Source organism: Dasypus novemcinctus, chromosome 17, assembly GCF_030445035.2.
Source record: "Dasypus novemcinctus isolate mDasNov1 chromosome 17, mDasNov1.1.hap2, whole genome shotgun sequence".
NCBI lineage: Eukaryota > Metazoa > Chordata > Mammalia > Cingulata > Dasypodidae > Dasypus > Dasypus novemcinctus.
In genome coordinates, this window is record NC_080689.1 from 63,167,730 (window position 1) to 63,189,626 (window position 21,897).

General features: G+C 45.4%; 1 pseudogene; it reads right to left on the reverse strand.

The window, feature by feature from the left end:
* Positions 1-8,600: 8,600 nt before the first annotated feature.
* LOC131273764 (factor in the germline alpha-like) lies at positions 8,601-21,445 on the reverse strand (annotated as a pseudogene).
* Between the last annotated feature and the right edge of the window lie 452 nt (positions 21,446-21,897).

Below are 21,897 nucleotides of genomic sequence, written 5' to 3' on the forward strand. Positions count from 1 at the left end.
CCTTTCGCTGGGAAGGGCTGCAGCGCGGATGCAAACAAAATCAGAGAGGGCACTCCTCTGTCTGGACCCAGCAGCTCTGGGAAGGGGAGGGATGCCGGAAGGCTCGAGAATTCCATGAAAATTAACAAAACCAAGGCAAGCCTAAGGGTCTTACCTCCTGCGCGGCATCGCATCCATCTCTGGTCTTCCCTGTAGGATTCTCCTCTAAGTCAGCTGAATAAATGCACCCAGCTAACCTGCAGGACGATATTTCCTACCCCTCCTGCAGTCCCGCGCTGGTCAGAGCGGCTGAAAGGGTTTCTCTACCCACATCTGCCTGAAATCCCCCAGCCATTCCCTGCTTCTTCGGGTCAGTGGGGATCACAGACAACCGAGGCTGCTGCTCCTTAACAAAGTTTTCCTTTCCGCGCCTCCCTTACAGCGCTGCCATCAGAACTAAATCCATCTCCCACCCTGGGCTGCGAGGAAACGCGCTCCTCCCTGTGCCCGCTGACGACAGCCCGCGCCCCGGCGCCCGCACAGCCCCCTCTAGCGGCCGCGGGGCGGGCGCCGGGAGGGCGGGGGCTGCAGTGCCTGCCCCGCGCTGCCGCAGTCCCGGGCCCCCGCGGGCAGCTCCCCTGCTCTCACGCCCACCTTCACCCACTAGGGAGCCCCTCACAGCAGCCGAGAGCTAATAGCAGCAACTTACCAGGGGGAAATCTGAATCCTCCCTGGGTGAAAACTGAAGCCTCACTTAGAAGGTTTTTGTCCAGGAAGTAGGTACATCCTGGGCTTAGAAGTAACGCTGTTAGTGATTTTTATAGGAACTATTGGACAATTTAAGTTCAAAGCCAAGATTACCCCTATACTAATTCTGATTCCATTTCCAACTAGGACAAAACTCTTTGTCTTGCTGAGCCCTCTGGGGTTATGGGACTTGTCCAGCTCCCTAAATTCTAGTTACTAACTCGCCTCACCCCTTCATCCTCGCTGACCTCCCACTCCTCAGAAAAAGGTGTGTAGTGAGGAGGAAACTGGATGCGGAGCCAGGACACCTGGTTGCAGTCTGAGTCCTGCCATTAATTCGCTGTGTGACCTTGATAAAGTCAGGACCTCTCTGGGTCTCATCTTCAACCGGAAAATGATAGTATACCTAAAAAGGCAGCTTCGGGGTCTAATACTTGCTGGCAGTGTTTCTCAAGAGTGCCCTCGAGGAGCAGGACATCAGTGGGTACCTTGGGTGTTAGGCCCCCAGGCCCTCTACCAGCTCCTCATATTCCCCTCAGTCAGCATTTCTCTAAGTGGCTGGAAGGCTGTGTCTGCAGGGCAAGCCCCCGTCACGGCCCCCAAATCGTCGCCCCCCAAGGATCTGAACCACCACAGCCCTCAGACCCCACCATGGGGCCTGCCCGAGCTCAGTCTCTGGAGGTGAGCCCAGGAACTGAAGTTTGGAAACAAGCAGCCCACGTGACCCCTTTGCACACTGACCAAGAGAACCCACCACAAGGGCCCCAGAACCACCAGCAGGCAGTCCCTGGCCAGTGCCAGGGGAAAGCTCCTTCCTGCTCTAGCGTCCTCACGTCCACTCCTGCACCTTCTCCCACCACCCAGGGCTTCCCACTCATTCCCATTCCTTCTCCAGAAGCACTGAGTTCACAAGCCCTTGTCCATTCTGCTGTCAAAACCTGCTAGAAGAGTCAGGACAAACTCGGCTCCCCCCTGAGGAGCCCGTCTGTGCAAAGCTAGGAGGTGACGTGTCAGACACTTTGGGGGGCTGTGGCTCTGTTAGTTCCAGCGAGCAACAACAAGGGGAAGGCAGGGCTCTGGCATCACAGGTAAGTGAAGACCAATCACAAAATGAGACCCTAGAATGAGGAGTTTTCATTTAGTCCAGAAATACCGGGTCTGAGGCTGCATGGCCACACGCCTTCAGATGCCCTCCCTGGTGCATGCAGGTCTCAAGTCACAAGCCGCTGGTGGCTCCTGGCATTATTCTGAGGCTTTCCCGGCATTTCTACTCATTTAACCCACACAAGAGCTCTGAGGGTGGTACTATTATTCCCATTTTTCAGGTGAAGAATCTGTGGACAGAGGTTTGGTAACTCGCCCAAGGTCACACTAGTGGGTGGCCCAGCCAGGATTCCACTCAGGGGCCCTGGTTCCAGAGCATTCCATGGCATGGCCTCCCAGAGACAAGAGCAAAGCTGCTCTAGGTTATCCCATTTCTACATGCTGCTGTGTTTCAGATTTAAGGTTGCTACCCTAAAATTTTATTAAATGTGATTTTTTAAAAAAAGCAACTAATAACACACTGGCCACACTGTACTTTTCTGAAAAGGAAAATAAGAAAAAAAAAAAGGGAGGTGGGGGAGGGACTGACTGTCCTCTAAGCGAACCAGGTCTAAAAAAATGGGCATCCAGTGAGGCCAATGTGGCTCCAGTGATAAGACCCCTGCCTACCATAGGGGAGGACCCAGGTCACCCCCTGGGACCTCCTGGTGAAAAGAGAAAGCGTGCCTGCAGTCAGCCATGTGCACATGCCACTGGGTCTCGCAGCAAGATGATGCAACAAGAGAAAGATCAAAGGGAGTGTCAAAGTAAAGCGCAGCAGAGACCAGGTACTGAGGTGGCACAATTGACAGGGAACCTCTCTCCACAGCACAGGTCCCCAGGATCGAATCCTTCTGAATCCTAGAGAAAGACGAGAAGAGAACAAAGAGAAATAGATACAGAAAAATCACACAGCGAGTGGAAACAGACAGCAGAAACACCAGGGAGGGGTGGGGAAAAGTCTTAAAAAAAAAAAAAAAAAGGTACATCCAAATGAAGCTCTGATACATACCATAAAATGTGTGAACACCAAAGACATGCTGAGTAAAACAAGCCAGACACTAGAGGACATACTGTACAGTCACTACCAAAATAACTAGACTACACATTCACATGGAACAATGACAGGCTACCAGAGGCGGGAGTGGGGAATGGGTTGCTAATCCCTAGCACACAGCTGCTGGTTAGGGGGAGGAAAGTTCTGGCAATGGATGGTGGTGGCAGCAGCACACTGTGCAGTTACTAACTGCAAGTTATATACGCAGAAGTGGTTCAGATGGGAAGTGTTATATGAAATGGTGCGAAGTTTTAAAGTGTCCAGCTCCTCCCAGACACCACCTGATTACAGGTGCTGAGTAAGTGGCACAAGTCCGTGTCCTTAGGAGTTTTTCAAGTGTCAGACAAGAAACAAGACTTCTTTCTTCTTTATGTTAGTTTCCACATGAATAACCTGTCAGAAATTCTTCCTGAAGATCTCATACCCTTCCACCCACCCACCCAAATCCAACTCACCTTGAAATTCAATGAGAACCATTAAGTATTTGGCCCCATAGTCTATCCCCGTGAGACCATGAAGATTCACAGCTCCTACAGCAGAAAGTGTGAGAGGCCTGGCCTTCAACGAGGGACAGCAAAGCACAGGAGACTCAATGTCAGACCCCAAAATTCACATTTGGCTAGCCACCAAGGACCAGGTCAGGATTTTAGTGTTACAGTAGACTGATTTGCAAGATTTTAAACCTCCAAGTCTTTGTAACAAGTGCTTCTAGCCAGCAGTCATCTCTGGAGAGCAGGTGGAAGTATGGGAAACTCAAGCAGCATGAATGCTAGGTGGTTTCTAAGGTGGCTCAGTGACCCCCACCTCCTGGCCTTCACATCCTTACAGAATCCCTCCCGAGATGCCAGCAGGACCTGTGACTTGCTTCTAACCCATAGAATGTAGCAGAGGGAATGGGATGTCAATTCTGTGTAGGTTACATAAAATTCATCATCCTGTCACACTCTAGAGCCCGTTGGCTTGTATGCCTTGGTTAGTCCAGTGGTCATATTGGAAAGGCCGATGTGGCAAGGAACAGAGGGTGATTTCCAGCCATCAGACAGCTGGAATCAGAGGCCCTCAGCCACAGAGTCCCAGAGGAAGTGAGTTTTCCCATTTACAACTCCAGTCACCCCTTTAGACGAGACCCCAGCTAAGACTGACACCTTGAATTTTGCCTTGTGACAGATCTCAGAACAGAGGATGTAGCTAGACTGATCAAACGGACTCCTAACCCACAGCAGCTGAGATAAATCACATTGTTTTAAGCTGCTAAGATTGTGATTGATTTCAAAGTAGTAGCTAATCTTGCCTAGATCTGAGGGTGACAAGGCCCTACTCTGGCTGGCCTTCCCCCAGAGCAGGCTGGAAGTGCTGGAGGAAGCCACATGCCCTGGATCTGGCCAAGTTCAATGACGGTCAGGCTTAGTACACACCTGGCTTCCTCATCCCTGAGTGCTGAGGGGACAACGCTGGGGCACGTTCCACAGTGCCTCCCAGAGTTGCCCACAGCAGTAGCCTGCTCAGGTATACATCTTTGACGGGTTTTTCCTCCCTCTGCCCTGTTGGTGCTTCACGTAATAACTACTACTTAAAGCTCTGTCTCAGAGTCTGCATTTGAGGGAACTCAATTGAAGGTTAAGAAGGCTAGAAGTGTTAATGGGGGGTAGTATATGGGAACTCTTCAGCAGGATGTAAGCCTACAACTTCTCTAATAAGAGGCAAGACAGTGCTTTCAAACCAGACAGTGGCTAATTCTAAGTCTAGATGTCCTAGAGACACCACCCTCCCGATAAATGAACATTCAACCAACTCTGTGGCTGAGGCCTGTGGAAAGAACAGAAAGTCCAGAGCCTGGAGCCCCAGATTCAGTCCCAGTGACTTTATGGCATAAGGAGAAAGGGGTAACAGTGCCTGCCCTCCTCCTATCCTACTCCCCAGCATTGTCATGCCAATAAACTGGTACACCAAGTTCTTATGGTTTAATTACTAATTAAAGTGAGACAATGAGCAACTATAACTCCAGCCATATCAGAGAAAAACCAACAGGCTCAGGGACAGGGGAGCGGGAGTAAGGACCCCCAGATCCCAATTGTCACCCTCATGGAAGCTTTAAGGCTATAGCTAGAACTGTATTCAGCCTTCAAGACACAAAAGTCTCTCATGGCATTGGGAGTGGGATCTAGGCTAAGTCATTATTAGTTCCTCCTTCCCAGTCCTTTGGAAGCTACAGGAAGGTTTCAGAAAGGAGACTTTTCAAGTGATGACTTGCCCAGCAGGACTTACTATTCCAGAGTTGTTACTCTTGGAGTCAGTGTTGAGCCTTAGGGCTAATGACTCTGAACAAAAGACTAGAGCATTTTGTTCCCAGGACTCTGGTTCTCTTAGTTACCCCAGTGCCCCTCAGTAGCCTAGAACCAGCAGACTGGTCTCATTCCACAGATCCCACTTAGGGTGTATGACGTCAGTAGGGGCCTCCTTGTCTTTGCCCTGAGACCCAGTGACACACAGTCCCATGATCAAAAGAACTCCCACTTTCAACACCTTGAGAAGTTTTGCAAGTCTTTATCCAACTTAGTCTTATACCATCAGGAACCCCTAGCCTTCCTCCTCCCTTCCTTTCTTCCGTGGACAGCACCATTTCTTCTCTAATGAAGAAAATTGGCCTCTCACCAATCCTTCTTCCATTCTTTTCTGTTTCTATTCACTGCCCCCATGAAGACAAAGGCCCCAAATCCAATAGATAGAAAACCAAAAATCCCGCATTACAGGTAAGGCTGGAGGGAATGTTAAATTTAAGGCAACTGTAGGTACTGCCACAGATGATGCATTTGGAAATTTAAACAGGGGGTAGGTGTTATGAAAGAAATTGCCACTTTATATATGACCTTGTGCAAGTCTTTCAGCATTTCTGTTACCATTCTGTACCCATTAAAGTCCCATCACTTTAATATATCCCGCTGCTGGCTAGGATGTGAGGAGGTCAGTAGCCTTTTGGTATTAGAAGGTGGTATCGTACATCAAGTCATAGGGCGTACCTACACCCCACGACTCAGGAGTTCCACTTCTCAGGATCTATCCTGAAAAACAAAAGTACACATGGAGTAAGGGCTAAACATGTCAAGTTATTTGCCATGTTTGAGAAGAAAACAAGCCAGTTTGAATGGCAGAGAACTGTCTATTTGGTGGACTTCTAAAATTTGTTAGCGAGTTTACATAAGTAGCCTCTGAACATGCCAATGATAAAAGAAAACAGGACACAATGTTATGTACCCTAAGAAAACTTAATTCTGTTGTATAGGGAAAAAACCAACATTTAGCATATTTCCATCAGTGGTTCTATCAGGGTGGTAAGATCAGAGTCTTCTCAATTTTCTGAAATTTCAACTTGAAAAGTGAATCCATGACTAAAAGGACAGTCACTCAAATCATAATCAGGCAGTTCAGATATTGAAACCATGAAGAAACTCACTGATAACAGTCAAATGCTTTAACTCAAATTTTCTAGTCCACTAGTTTACACTGAGGGTAGTTTGGCAGAATAAAGTGGCTCAAGGGTGTAACATTATGACCACTTCCTCTACCCAACACATCACTGACTCTCATTCCAGCCTCCATGTACAAATACTCATCACTGGAGTGAGGAAAGAGAGAGGATGCTTAAGAGGCAAAGAACCCCCACAAGGATTCAGACATTGAGTTTAAATCCTGAACATGGTTCTTTATTTACTCAAAGATGATGGGCCTTAAAGGGGCAAGATAGAGGTTCCTATCATCTGAATTATAAGGGTTTATTAGGAAACTCATTGACAAGCTGAGGATGGTATAGAAAATAAAGTTACATTTCTTCCCATCTAAGTCATGTTCATAACTGACAATCCTGCTTTGGGTGCATGAAAGTCCAGCAGGAACCAGAGACCAGAACCAGGCATTGTGGCCACAGCCAGGCCTTCACACATCCAGAGGGAAAGTCTCACAAATGATCCTTCCCCAAACCCCTCATAACAAGTAGGGGTTTGGCCACCAAGCCTGATAGATCCTTAGTCTCTTCCTGAGGTCCGGGTCCAGATCTCACAATGCTGGGGGACTCTGCCACTTGGTTCCTCTTCCCCCAAGTCTCCCCAACAAAGCAGGTGCCCCAGGCCTGTCTTCCACACCTGATTTGCCTGAAGGACACATTCCAAAAGGGAAAAGTGGGAAGAATATTTGGCTCAAAGAATAGAACGTCCACCTACCACATAGGCGGTCCAGGGTTCAAACCCCAGGCCTCCTAACCTTGTGGTGAACTGGCCCATGTGCAGTGCTGATGCCCTGAAGGAGTGCACCCCATAAACAGAGCTGCCCTACGCAAAGAAAGCGCAGCCCGCCCAGGTGTGGCCCTGCACACATGGAGAGCTGACACAGCAAGATGACACAACAAAGAGAAACAGAGGTTCCAGGTGCCGCTGACGAGAATACAAGCGGACACAGAAGAACACATAGCAAATGGATACAGAGAGCAGACAACAGGATACGGGGAGAGAAATAAAATAAAATAAATAAACCTTTTATTTTAAAAAAAAGGGAAAATCTTTCCAAAGAGAAAGGAAGTGATACAAAGAAGACCAGAAGAGTCCCTAAAATAACCTACTTTTTATAAACCCCTTCTCCTCCCATTAAAAGATCTGCCATTAACATGGCCCTTGGAGCCATTTTGTCCCTGATCTGTTCTGGACACCACAGCTATACCAAATGAGACATGCCTTTTATAAAGCCTCTCCTAGCGTCTCCTAGAAACATTTCCTCTAGAAGTCCACTAGGACGGATGAGGACTAACTTCAGTCAACTTAACCACCAGGCCCAGGATGTCAGAAATAGAATTTTTTCTCTTTTGAATTATGCTCATCTCACTGTCAAGCTTGGGCAGCACACACCAGTGAGAGTTCTTGTCTAACATGCTAAACTTCATACCATAAACAGACTCCACAATGATTTCAATTTTTCCCCATAGAAAAATGAGTTCCAACAAAGGGAATCTCCCTCTCAGGTTCAAGAGATAGAAGCCTGTGTTCCCTCTGACATTTTCTTATCTCAGTCAGATTCAGCCTTAAGAGTCTTCCTTGGGTGTCTGGTTTCATCGCTTGCTCAGTGGCCCCAGCCTGGAGAATCCACCACTGGAAGAGGCATCACTCCAAGGTTACTTCCATCCCATCTACCTGCTCTGGATCCCTCACCTTTTCAAACTGCCAGACAACTTCCAGAGCACATACCACCCCAGCACCAGCCCTTACACCACCCCCAAGGATTGAGAAACAGTCAAGTCTCAGAGCCCAGTGAACCACTGGAATAGCCTTCCCTCTGAGCCCTAACGTCCTTCATCCAGGGCTACAGAGTTAGACATCTGAACAAGTCGAATGGGCTAGTGAGATACAATAAGGAGTGGGTGGCGACTCTGACAAGCCAGAAAACATCTCCATCAAAACAAAATTCAGTTTGGAGTACTCTTCTACCCAAACTCCTCAGAATATGCCCTGTGAGCCTCCCATGGTCAGAGGTTCTTAACTTTTCCTTTTCCATGGACCCCTTTGATAGTCAGGTGAAAACCATAGACCCCTTACGAAGTCCACACTATACTGTGTACTATTTAATAAATATATCACACCCACACTGACATATCCCCACAGGAAGGTTTGAGGTTCAAGTTCTCAGGCCCCTTGTTAAGAAGCCCTGCCCTGAGGGAATGCTGGAGCAGATGAGCCGCTCCCCAAGCAGAAGCCTAGGGCAGCTTCAGTGGGGAAATTTTCCTGTCACAAGTAGCTCCTACCTGGGGAATAGGAGAGACAGGGAGGCTTTGGGGTGTTTCCAGGGTGCTAATAAGTTTATCCCAACTATCTAGGCCATCTCACTTCAGAGCTTAAAATGTTAAAGGAAGTTTCCCAAGTGATCAGTTTTATGCACCGATGATCACAACCTGAGGAGGGGGTTAGTGGGACTCCAGCACCCCCAGAGCAGCCTTCTCTCAGCAGCTTTCCAAGGAAGCTCCTGTGACATGGCAACACTTGAATCTTTGACTCTGCCTTATCCAGGCCCCACACATGGTCTTCATCCATATGCCCCCCCAGCTCTCATGCCATCTCACTCCAAAACTGATAGGTTTTATTTATTTGTTTTTGTTGAGATTTATTTCTCCCCACTCCCACACTGTTTGCACTTGTTGTGTGCTGTGTCTTTAGAAGGCACACAGGAACTGAACCCGGGACTTCCGGTATGGGAAGGCAGTGCCTACTCTTGAGCCACCTCCATTCCCTGCTTTGTCTCTCTTAATGTTTTTTCTTCTTGTGTATCTTGTTGCATCATCTCATTGCATCAGCTTGCTGTGCCCACCAGTCACGTCATCTTATTATCTTGCTCATTTTCTTTAGAGGCAAAGGGAACTTCTGCTCCAAGATTTTGTTGTGTCTTTTGTTATGTTTTTTTCTTCTTATATCTCTTGTTGCATCATCTTGTTATGTCAGCCAGCCCCGCCTATCCATCACACCAATTTCTGGTATTCTGCAGTGAACTACAGACCTCCCATGTGATAGGTGGGAGCTCAGTCACCTGGGCCACATCCACTTCCCACGTGTCCCTTTTCCAGAGACACAGCCTCAGCAATATCACAGACAATTCTGAACAAAAGATTCACACTCTTGAATGATGAGAAATACCCATGTTATAGCCGTGCACAACAAAGAAAAACAAAGTGAGGCAGCAAACACCTTTACCACCCAGCAATACCCAACCCCTACATGGCAAAAGCCTCCATCCTGAAACTCCACCAGTTCTACATGAGCCTCTCCTGGACTTTTTTTAATCCCCATCTCTACCAAAACCACATGCTGTGGTTACACACAGCTCTAGTCCCTCTTTCAGGACACATCCTTGCCAATTCAATCGCCAAGTGAACCTGCTCTGGCCACACAAGTCAATCTCTATCCCTGCCATCAGTAAATTCTAATATACTTTAAGGACTTTGCGTTCCAGGGATGTTGATTTTGTACTACCTGTTTTTACCCCCAGCCTCCCAAAATAAATTCCCATCCTTGCCAGCACCAGGATTCTACTTCCCAGATCCTCTCCAATGACAGGAAGAGGAAACTACTCTGCAAACTGCCTCCCAAATCTTAGGCCCTTCTGCACACCAGCATTCAGTCCAATGTGTCATATCAGCTGGCACTGGGTCTCCAGTTAGGGTATCTGACCAGGATCCTGAAAACCTTACATAGCCACCCCCTTTGGATAAGCTGGACAGGACTCTAACCAGAGCCAGGAACCTTTAGTCAAATAAAGGGCAGCCAGAGAATTGTGGGAAGATGGCAAAGCAGGAAGCTCTGGGAACTATTAGACAGTAACTGTCTCAATCAACTATTTCAAAACTCTGGAGTCCAGTAGAATACCACACAGCATCTAGGGAACAATGGGGAGAAAATTCTGGTACATGGAAATAAATGCCAGAGAATCACATTTACAGCACAGCTGTTACAACTACCCAACCCCCAATCTCGTGGCAGGCAACAGCGGGGTCCAGCCCTTGGCATAATTTGTTGGTGCCAGAAGGGGACAAAAGCTAGTTCCAAGATCCAGGGGTTGGGAGGAAGAGAATGGACCAAATGCTCCTTTGGAGGGCGGTGGACTTGGCCCAGTGTTTAGGGCATCCATCTACCACATGGGAGGTCCGCAGTTCAAACCTAGGCCTCCTTGACCCGTGTGGAGCTGTCCCATGCACAGTGCTGATGCGCGAAAGGAGTGCCCTGCAACACTGATTGTTCCCCGCATAGGGGAGCCTCATGTGCAAGGAGTGCGCCCTGTAAGGAGAGCCGCCCAGTGCGAAAGAAAGTGCTGCCTTCCCAGGAATGCTGCCGCACATGGAGAACACACAAGATGACGCAAAGAAAAAGAAACACAGACTTCCTTACCGCTGACAACAACAGAAGCGGACAAAGAAGACACAGCAAACAGACACAGAGAACAGACAACCGGGGTCGGGGAGGGGGAAGGGGAGAGAAATAAATAAATAAATCTTTAAAAACAAAAAAGAAATGCTCCTTTAGATTAGCTACTTCAAACTGCTGGGCATCCAGCGCTGAGAGCTGCCAATGTTCTAACCCACATTGGACAGAAGCAGTAGAAGAGACTTGAAAGACGACATACTTCTTCAGAGCTGTGGGAAGACAGTGGAGGGGATGCATTTGGTAGGCAAACGCCAAATAAAGAAAGCACAGCTTTGGGGAGCCATAGAAGCAGCTGAAGGCACCCAACCTGGCTGCCCCCTCAGGGCAGTTTGGAGCCAGCCAGTGCTCCCTTTGAGGGGCCCTGGCCTTGCTCCAGCTGGGAAAGACTAAATTAGGAAATTCCTCTCTGGTGTTTCCCTACCTGTTCCCAGAATGTGCCCCCCAGGGAAAAGCAACTGGAGACTACAAAGGCAGTGAGAGAAACAATGGGGGCCAGTGGCCTGGGCAAAGGCTGCCAAGGCTGGCCTGCTTTACCCCCTGCAGGGGAACACCAGGGAGAGGGAGGATGTCTGTGGCCTGAGAAGTAGAGGACAGGGAGTTTTCACACTCCACAAACAGGGAACTCCTAACACCACTAGCAAGCACAAACCCAGCACAAGACACAGGCCAGAAGAGACAGGGAGGCCCCTGCACTTTGCATTCACCACGTGCTGACCTCCCTGATAAGAAGACTCACCCCTGCAGAGAGTCCAGCCAATGCATATCCAATTTGCAAACTGCTGAAGGGGTTTCTGCTAAGATTTATTTGGTTTTCTTAGCTCCTGACACACAAGAAAACCTGTCCTATCATGAGCTGGATAGAAACTCAAGAAACAGGTCAAGGAATAAGACTGAGCTAACATTAATATATGAGTATGTATAGTATGCCATGAGAAATCAAAGAAACTGGAAACAATGATCCATTCAAAGTAAAGAGATACAAATCCAGAAGACAATGAAGGTGACCTGACTGTGGATGTACTAGACAGACTTGAAGTGATCTTCAGTTTGCTCAAGGAGATGAAGTTGGCTGGGGGGGGGGGGGGGGGGAAGGAATGTAAGGTTTTCAGGGATTTAAAAAAAAAATGAGCATGGGAATCTCAAAGAGCCAGAAATTTTAAAAAGGAACCAAACAGAACTGCTGAAGACCACAATAATGAATATGAAAAATTCCCAGGAGGCTTTCAGCAGCAGATCAGAGCTGGCTGAAGAATGAATCACTGAACCTAAACACAAGACAAGTGAGTCAGGTGGAGAAGAATTCAAAATAAAAAATAGTCCAAGAGACCTCTGGGATACCATCAGGCATACCAATATTTGCATTCTGGGGGTCCCAGCAGAAGAGGGGAGAAGGAATGTTCAAAGAAACAACAACTTCCTATGCTCAGCAAGAGATGTTAATATGAACATCCAAGAAGCTCAGAGAACACCAAGCAGGATCAAGTGGAAGAAATACACCCTGTCAAATCCTGATCAAACTGTTGAAATACTTAGCGTGCTGCAAGATGACAAATGCCAACCAAGAATTTTATATTCAAAAATGAGGGAGAAAATAAGACATTTCCAGATAAACAAAAGCTGAGGGAATTCACCCCCACTAGACCTGTCCTACAGGCAATGCTAAAGGGAGCTATTTAGAGTAAAAGGGAAGGACATTAGACAGTGGTTCAAAGCGGCATAGAGAAATAGAGACTCCTGGTAGAGGTAAGCATAGGGGCAGTTACTCCAGTAGTGTTGTATTTTATGGTAGGCAACTCTAAATCTTACCGCGGCAGCTAAAATGCAAATTAATAAGGACAGAGTGGGAAGCGGACTTGGCCCAGTGGTCATGGCATCCTCCTACCACATGGGAGGTTCACGGTTCAAACCCCAGGCCTCCTTGACCCATGTGGAGGTGGCCCATGCGCAGTGCTGATGCGCGCAAGGAGTGCTGTGCCATGCAGGGGTGTCCCGTGTAGGGGAGCCCGATGCGCAAGGAGTGTGCCCTGTAAGGAGAGACACCCATCACAAAAGTAACTGGAGCCTAAGAATGGCACCGCCCACATGGAGAGCTGACACAAGATGACTCTACAAAAAGAAACAGATTCCCATGCCACTGACAATAACAGAAGCGGACAAAGAAGAAGACACTGCAAATAGACACAGAGAACAGACAACTGGGGTGGGGGATGGGGGAAGGGGACAGAAATACATAAATTAATACATCTTTAAAAAACAGTAAGGACAGCGATCTAGAAGATAGATACAGGAATGGTACATGTGGATGTTATTGAAGTAGGTACCAAATTAAATGATTGATAGGGTTAAGATGCTAAATTTCAGCTCCACAGGTAATCACCAAGTAAGCACATGGAAAATATCTTCAAAGAAATGTTTTTCAAAATGGCGTAGTACCAAAAGCCAAATATGAGAGTAGGAATTAAAAGAATTGAGGGTCAAAAAAGTATATATATATAAAACTTGCAAATTCAAAATAGGAAAATGGTAAAAGAAAGTTCTGCATTATCAGCAGTTACTTTAAATGTAAGTAGATTCAACTCCCCAGTCAAAAGGCAGATTGGCAAAAGTGGATAAAGTATTACCTAACTATATGATATCTACAAAAGACTCATCTTAAATTCAAAACTCATGAGTAGGTTAAAAGTAAAGTGACAGAGGAAAAAATATGCCATGAAAGTAGTAATATAAAAAAAGGGGGAGGGAGGAAAATATACGTGATTCAAGTGGTTGACCACCTGCTTTCCACATGGGAGGCCCCAGGCTCAGTACCCAGTACCTCTTAAAACAAACTAAAACTCAAGCAAAACAAAAAGTCAACTCAGGACAGCCAATGAAGCTCACTGGTTGAACATCGGCTTCCCACATACAAGATCCTGGGTTCAATCTCTGATACCTCAAAAAAAAAACCAAAAACCAAAAAACAAAAAAAACAGAGCTGGTATAACTATACTAATAACATAAAATAGACCTTAAGTCAAAAGCAGTTATGAGGGACAAAGATGGCCATTAGATACTGGTAAAGGGGTCAACGCAACTAGACAGGTATAAATACATACATACACTTAGCAGCAGACTCCTAAAATATATTCAGCAAATTTTGACAGATTTGAAGGGAGAAATAAACAAAATAAGCAATTCTACATTAGGAAATTTCAATATACCACTTTCAATAATGTCTAGAACATCTAGATGGAAGACCAATAAGGAAATAGAAGAATTGAACTATACTCTCAACCAACTAGACCTAACACACATACAGAGAACACTTCATCCAACATCAGAATATACATTCTTCTCAAATACAAATGGATTATTCTCCAGGGCAGGCCATGTCTTAGGTCATAAAAGAAGTCTCATTCAAAAATATTCAAGTCATACAAGGTATCTTCTGTGAACATAATGGAATGATACTAGAAATATCCGAGGAAGAAATGGCAAATTCACAAATGTAGAAATTAAAAACCAATGGGTTAAAAAAGAAGTCACAAGGGAAGTTAGTAAGTATTTTGATGTGAATGAAAGAGAACGCACGACATACAAAAACTTAAGGGATGCAAAGGCAGGGCTGAGGGAAATCTTTAGCTCTAAATGCTTAAATATGAAGAATGGTCTTAAATTAGAGAACTTACCTCAAACTCGAGATCTAGAAAAACAACTAATCTCAAAACAAGGAGAAGGAAGGAAATAGACATTAGAGTGGAGTATATGAGAATTAAATAGAAATCAACCAGAAGTTGGTGATCTGGAAAAAAAAAACCCAAAAAACCATTTATCTATAAGGGGGAGGGCAAGGGGGCAGAAAGGGGTGGAAAGAGGGAAAGAGGGGAAGAAAATCTGAAATGAAAAAATACCACTAGCCCACAGAAATGAATAGTAATACCTAGATCAAATGAACAAAGTCCTAGAACACAAACTACCAACACTGACTCAAGAAGAAATAGATAGCAGTGAACCAATAACTAGTAAAGAAATCGGATCAGTAAGTGTCTCACAAAGAAGAGCCTAGGAGCAGGTGGCTTCAGGGGAATTTTACCAGTGTTCCAGAACAATGAACACCAAACCTGCTCAAACTCTTCCCCACCCCTCCAAAAAAAGTGAAGAGGAAGGAACACTCCCTAACACATTGGAAGCCAGTATCATCCTCATATCAAAGCCAGATAAAGAAACTGTAAGAGAAAACTATAGACCAATATCCCTTATTAATACTGATGCAGAAATCCTCAAAATACTAGCAAGCTGGATCCAACAGCATATTAAAACAATTATACACCATGACCAAGTGGGATTCCTACCAAGTATGCAAGGGTGGGTCAACATAAGAAAATTAATTGAATATACCACATTAACAGAATAAAGGGGGGGAAGCTAAGTGATCATCTTAATTGATGCAGAAAAGACATTTGGAAAATCCAGCACTCCTACTTCATAAGCACACTCAAAATTAGGAATAGAAGGAAACTGCGACACAAAAGGAGGCATCTATGAAAAACTCACAGCTAATATATTTAATGGTGAAAGTCTGGAAGCTTTTTCCCCTCTAAGATCAGGAACAAGACAAGGATGTCCACTTTCCCACCTGTTAATTCAACATTGTACTGGAAATTTTACCTAGAGCAATTGGGCCTTAGAAAGAAAAGCCATCTAACTTGAGAAGGAAAAATTAACTTTCCTGATTTGTAGATTGCATTATCCTATATATAAAAAAAAAAAAAAAACGGGGGGGGGGCAGGGGAGAGAAGAACCGTAGAGCTGCTAGAACCAATAAATGAATTCAGCAAAGTAGTAGGGTGCAAGATAAATATGCAAAAGGCAGTAGTGATTATATACACTAGTAATGAACAATCATTCCATAGCAGCCACAAAAATCAAAAATCTATGGGAAAGGAAAAAAAAATATCTAACCGAGGATGTAAAGGATTTATGCAGAAAACTTTAAGACACTGCTAAAAAATCCAAGACGGCCAATGGAAGGGCATTCTGTGTTCATGCATTCAAAGACTAAATGTCATTAATATGTCAATTTTACACAAAGAAATTTACATATTCAAGGCAACCCTAGGCAATTTCAACAGACTTCTTTGTAGACATGGAAAAGCCAATTGCCAAATTTATATACAAGCATAAAGTCCCCTGAATAGACAAAACCATCTTGAAGAACCACCAAGTTGGAGGACTCACAGTTTCGAATTTTAAAACTTATTACAAAGCTACAGTCATCAAAGCAGCATGTTATTTACAAGAATAAAGACTATGGAATCTAACCCAGTTCAGAAATTAACCCTCACATCTATGATCAACTAATTTGACAAGGATGCCAAGTCCTGTCAATGAGGAAAGAAGAGCCTCTTCAACAAATGATTATGGGAAAACAGGATGTCCATGTGCAAGAGAATGAAAGTTCACCCCGATACCTCATACCATATACAAAAAAAACTCAAAATGGACCATAGACCTAATATAAGAGCCAGAACTACAGAACCCCTAGAAGGAAACATAAGGAAGCATCTTCAGGACTTTGTGTTAGACGAAAGTTTCTTAGAATTTACACCCAAAGTACTAAAAGATAAATGGAACTTCATCAAAATTAGTTTTTGTACAAAGGACTTTATTATGAAACTAAAAATATAAATTAGTCAGGGTATAAAATATTTAGAAGCCACATATCCAACAAGCATTTAATATCTAAAATATATAAAGAAATCCTACAACTCAAAAAAGACAACCAATTTTTAAAATGGGCAAACTACTTGAATAGACATTTCTCCAAGAAAATATATGAGCGATCACAAAGCACATGAGATATTTAACATCAGCCATTAGGAAAATGCAAATCAAAACCATAATGACATACCATTTCATACCCATTAGAATAGCTACTATTAGAAAAAAGGAAAACTAAAAGTATTGATGAATGAAATCAGGAAAAATTAATTCACTGTTGGTGGGAATGTAAAACGGTGCAGCCACTGGGGAAGACAACTGGCAGTTCCTCAAATTACAGAGCTACCATATGACCCAGCAATCTCACTTCTGGTTCCATAACCAAAAGAAATGAAAGCAGGGACTCAGATATTTTCATACCTGTGTTCATAGTGGCATTATTTACACTTGCCCAGAGATGATAGCAACCCAAGTATCCATCCACAGATGAAGAAAAGGGGGTACATATACAATGGATTATTCAGCCATAAAAAGGAAATTCAGATACATGCCACACACGGATGGCCCCTGAAGACATCATTTTGAGTGAATAAGCCAGACACGAATGAATATTGAATGATCTCATGGATATGAAAAAATTAGAATAAAACTCAGTCAATCTAGAATATCCTTTACCAGGGGATGGGGTGGGGGTAGGTAATACTAGGAGTTAATGCTCAAGATGTACTCATTTTCTCTTTGGGATCATGAGAAGTTTTGGTAATGGATGGTGGTGATTGTAGTGATTAGAGCACAACATTGTGGACATAAATACATACTTGAATGCAATTAATAGGAAACTTAAAAATTAAAGAATAAAAATTTTTAAAAGGAGACGTTTTAGGTTATATGCATGTTACTAGAATAAGAATTTTTTAAAATCCAAGGAACACAGTGAACCCCAAGTTAAATCATGAACTACAGCAAGTAGAACAATAACATAGGTGTGCTTTCATCTATTTTAAATGGATCACACCAATGCAAGGTGTGAACAGCATGGTAAATTTTCACAAAATTGTTGTAATGTTTTAGCATGGAAATAGCCACACTTCAAGTTATAGACGTTGACACCTAGATGACTTTAAGAAGGAACACTTTACCAGTCTCCTGATGGGGGAGATAACTCCAGTTGTAGGCAGTATGCTCTGGTAACAAGTGTATGCTGAGTCACCACTGCCACCCTCTGCCCAGAGCCTATCCTCGTTTTTCAAGCACACCATACAGCTGGCAGGCAGGGTGGTGCTTCTGGATGATTCTCTAAGCACAGATATATGGGGTGCAGAAGTATTGTTGCTATAGCTCAGATCATCTGGGTCTTGTTTCTAGAAACCATAGTTGGTATCAAACAGTATAATATGAGAGACTTTGGCGATTTAAATCAATATATCTCAGATGTTTAACTGACCAAGTTTCATTTAAGTAGTTAGGGCGATGTTGAAGGTATGGAGAGAAAAGTATTACCCAGTCGACTATAAACTTACGATCTTCTATACTGGGCAACTAAATATTACAGCAGAGGAAAATCTTAATTGCTCTGTCTTTAAGCAGAAAAAAATGTAAATCATTTCTGTTGCACAAAACACAAGGAAAACCTCAGGCAGCCACCTGCACAAGTCTAAATACTGTGACCACACCACAACCCAACCATTCACTTTGGCAGATAGGACAATCCATCCCCATCGCAGGACGACTCCTCCCATCACTACCTGACCAGTACTGGGGGACAAGCAGAAGGAAAGAACCAATTCAGCAATACATTGTACACCTGGCTGTTTCTGCCCTAACTTGACATAATATTTCTCTTCTCTTTTTTCTCTCTCCCCATCTGTCTTTAAATACAAACCTATGACCTTCACTTGATCTGATGGCTTTTCTCTTGCTTCCATTCTTTTCATCCCTCTTCTAACAGACTTGCAGGTTGACTGGAACTTGAACTCCACCACTTCTCTCTGTTTGATTCCAAATCTTTACCAATTATATTTCCTCGACCTTCTCCCTACAAGTTGACTCCCAGCCCACTCCTCCACTAACAAATGCTGAATCTGGTTGCTTCCTCAGCACCCCTGTAGCTTCTCACAGCTTCCCATGGTGGCCAAAACTCTTTCTCCTTGATATTTTACCCCACCTTGGCTTCTTTCTCATGGCTCCTCCTTCCTCTAGCCAACAGGTGTTCCCTGGGGCTCACTTCTAAGGGCTCTCTTCTTCCTTTTATTGATCCATTTTCACACCTTCTGTGGAATAAGCCCATAAAACCAGCCCCAGCCTTCCAATACCTTCTGGACACTTCTGAGCTATGCCACCCTGATAACAGCGGTGATACCTGGGGTTTCATTTTGCAAAGCAGGCTCTCTACATACCAAGGTTCAGTTAAATATTTAGCAGTGACAAGAACTAAGTATATAGATGGTTAGGAATGTGACCAAAGCTCATGTAAACCTGGATCCAAATCCCAGCCTTGACATTTCTTAGCTCTGTGGTCTTATTTTTAGTTGCTCCTTCTGTAAAACAGGGATTGGAACTACCCGACAGAATTGTCAGACACAAACTGGAAGTATACATCAAGTACCAGGCACACAGAAAAGGCTCATTAAATGATAGCTAGTGACATTCTGAATTCTTAAGCCTTTACTTCAGCATCTTTGGCTCCTTCCAACACATTACTGAGAATTTGTGTGTATTCAGTTGCCCCTTTAAGGACATCAACTTTGCTAGGCTTCCTGCTTTGCGGGAGGAATGGCACAAGTGCCTTCAGTTTGACAAAAACACGACTGAGATTTTTATCTAGAAAACAAAAAGGTACAGTGACACAGAGAAGGTAATTTGTACATATACGTCCCCAAACAACGGAAAGGGGCTGTGCAGCTCATTTCTACAGCCCTTTTATCTGGCTGGTGAATCTAAGCAGGCATATTCTGAAGAGCAGTAGTTCCACTGGCAGAGACTTTCAGGGCAAAAGGAGCAGCAAAACTCAGCACTGTGGGTGAACCAGGGGGTACGTATACATCGTCCCTTGACCGTCCCCCACTCACTGAAGAGGGCACCCACTGCACTGTAGTAGAGAACCACCAGGAAGTCTGTTAAAAACTCCAAGTCAGCTACACCCAGACAGAAAACCCCCTCCCCCATTCACTACCTTTATAAAGCCTGTAGGGTATTTAAATCACTCAGCCTCAGGTTGTTTATCTGCAAAGTGGAGAACACCAATTTTGTAGCTTTTTGTGGTGAATAATGTAATGGACAAGTAAAAATACCTCACCAAGCATCGCACACTTAGAAAGTCATCAGTAAATGGTACTGATGACTAAAATGGACACACCCTTATCTACTCAAGCACTGTGCCACCAACCCTTCAAACTTTTCTAGCAGAGTTAATGTTTTAGTAGCCAAGGAATCTGTAGTTGATGACACTTGAAACGTAGCTTGAGGTGACTCATTTTTTTGTCAGAGAGGCCAGAGGCCCTGGGCTACCAGCACCTCATTTCTCTGGAGTGTGACACCTCACCACCCTCTTTCCCAGCTCTAAAGAACTTGCCCCTGGAGGACACAGGCCCTAGAAGAACTGGCTCCGCCTGGACACCACCAGAGATTTGCTTAGAGACCGAAATGTAGAGGAAAAGTTGGAATGGGGCGTCCTTTGCGACCTGAGCACTGGACCACCACACACAGTCGGGAAACTGAGGCTCAAAGTACATGCACTAATGAGCTCTTTAAAAGCACCTGTATGCGGGACACATTTTCACAGCTGTCTGGGGCCTCCCCTGTCCGCTTCCCAGACCCCGTTCCCCCACAAGCCCAGGCGGTGAGGAGGCCACCCGTGCGGCGCCCAAAAAGCAGCCTGGGGACTGTAAGTTCACCAAAGCCACCGTCTCTCCCCCGCCAACCAGAAGCACGAGGCGGACCCCAGGATGTCCAAAACCACGGGGAGCGAGGCCGCGCGGGGAGGTTGAGAGGGCAGGGCCAGCCCGCCCGCGGGAAGGGGTCGGGGGCGGCGGAGCAGCGACGGCCCTGGACGCCCGCGCTCCTTGGCCTTGGCCCCGCGCCGCTGCTCCAGCGCCAACTGCACGTCCTGGGTCGCCGAGTAGTCGCCGAGGGCAGACGCCTGAGCCGGCAGATGGCAGCCAGCTGGGCAGCGGCCCGAACTGCTCCCGCAGCACGTCCTGCAGCACCTCGGCCTCCGGGGCGTCCAGGAAGGCGGCGGCGCCGGGCTGGGCCCTGACGGCTCAGGCGCAGCGTCCATGGCTGAGCGCGAGGCCGGGCCCGCCCCCCGCAGCCCCTGCCCTGCTGGGCAGAGGAGAGGCCGCGCTCAGGGAGAATTGGGCCGCCAGGGTTAAGGCAGGAGCCCCTCTTTAACTAGCTCCACCGGTGAATGCCATGAGCCTTGACTAAGGGCACTGGTTCCCGAACTTGACTGCACCTGGAGGGGGGCGGGGGACGAGGGGAACCAAGTCAATAGTAGATGATTCCAGCCCTATTTCTACATGTGTATTCAAAAAGACATCTGTACACATGCATAAATTCACATACGTGTGCACATATGCATAGACACAAATTGACTGCACATGCAACTTTCTAAAAATCCATTTTCAAATAAATGTTGTAGAAAAAGGTGAAAGAATAATAACAAAGAGTTCCTGCCTCCACTTCTCTCTACTATTTAATCACATTTGCTCCATCACCCTTTTCTATGAATAGTCCCACTTTCATTATTCTTTTTCTGGACTATTTAAGTTGCAGAAATGATGTTCCAACAGGGAGGGAGGAAGGAAGAGGAAGAAGAAATCCTCATTGTGTCTGGGCTATGCTGATTCCAGAAATTCATGGGCCCATACTCATACGAATTGGAGAAGGGAAAGTGCTCTCTCACAATAGATGCCACCAATTTGGCCACCATCAGGGAGTCAACAATGGACACCAAGGAGTTGCTCCTCACGAAATAGTTCTCAATGACAAAAGGAAAACTAGTCAGTTTAGGGTGAAACCACCTGGCAGGCACCCCTTTGACCAGGTGATCAAGGTTAGCATCAGCAGTGGGGGCACAGGTAACATCATGCACCTCCTGATGAGACGCGCGGAGAACAGCCGAGCTCCGTTTCTATGGGATCCCTGCCAAGAAGGCCTGACCTAAGTCTCAACATGAGGAAACACTGCGCAGATTCAGCCAACAGAAGGCTTGTGTGCTTACACGTATACACATATATCTACATCTATCTGTGCGAATATCTCATGCATGTGTTTATTTTTAAAGCCATGAGTGCACGTTAATATTTCCAGTTCCAACCCAACACCTCAGATTTCTCTCTAGTCTTCCCCCTTTCCTTATTTTTAATTCCCTTCTCCAACAGT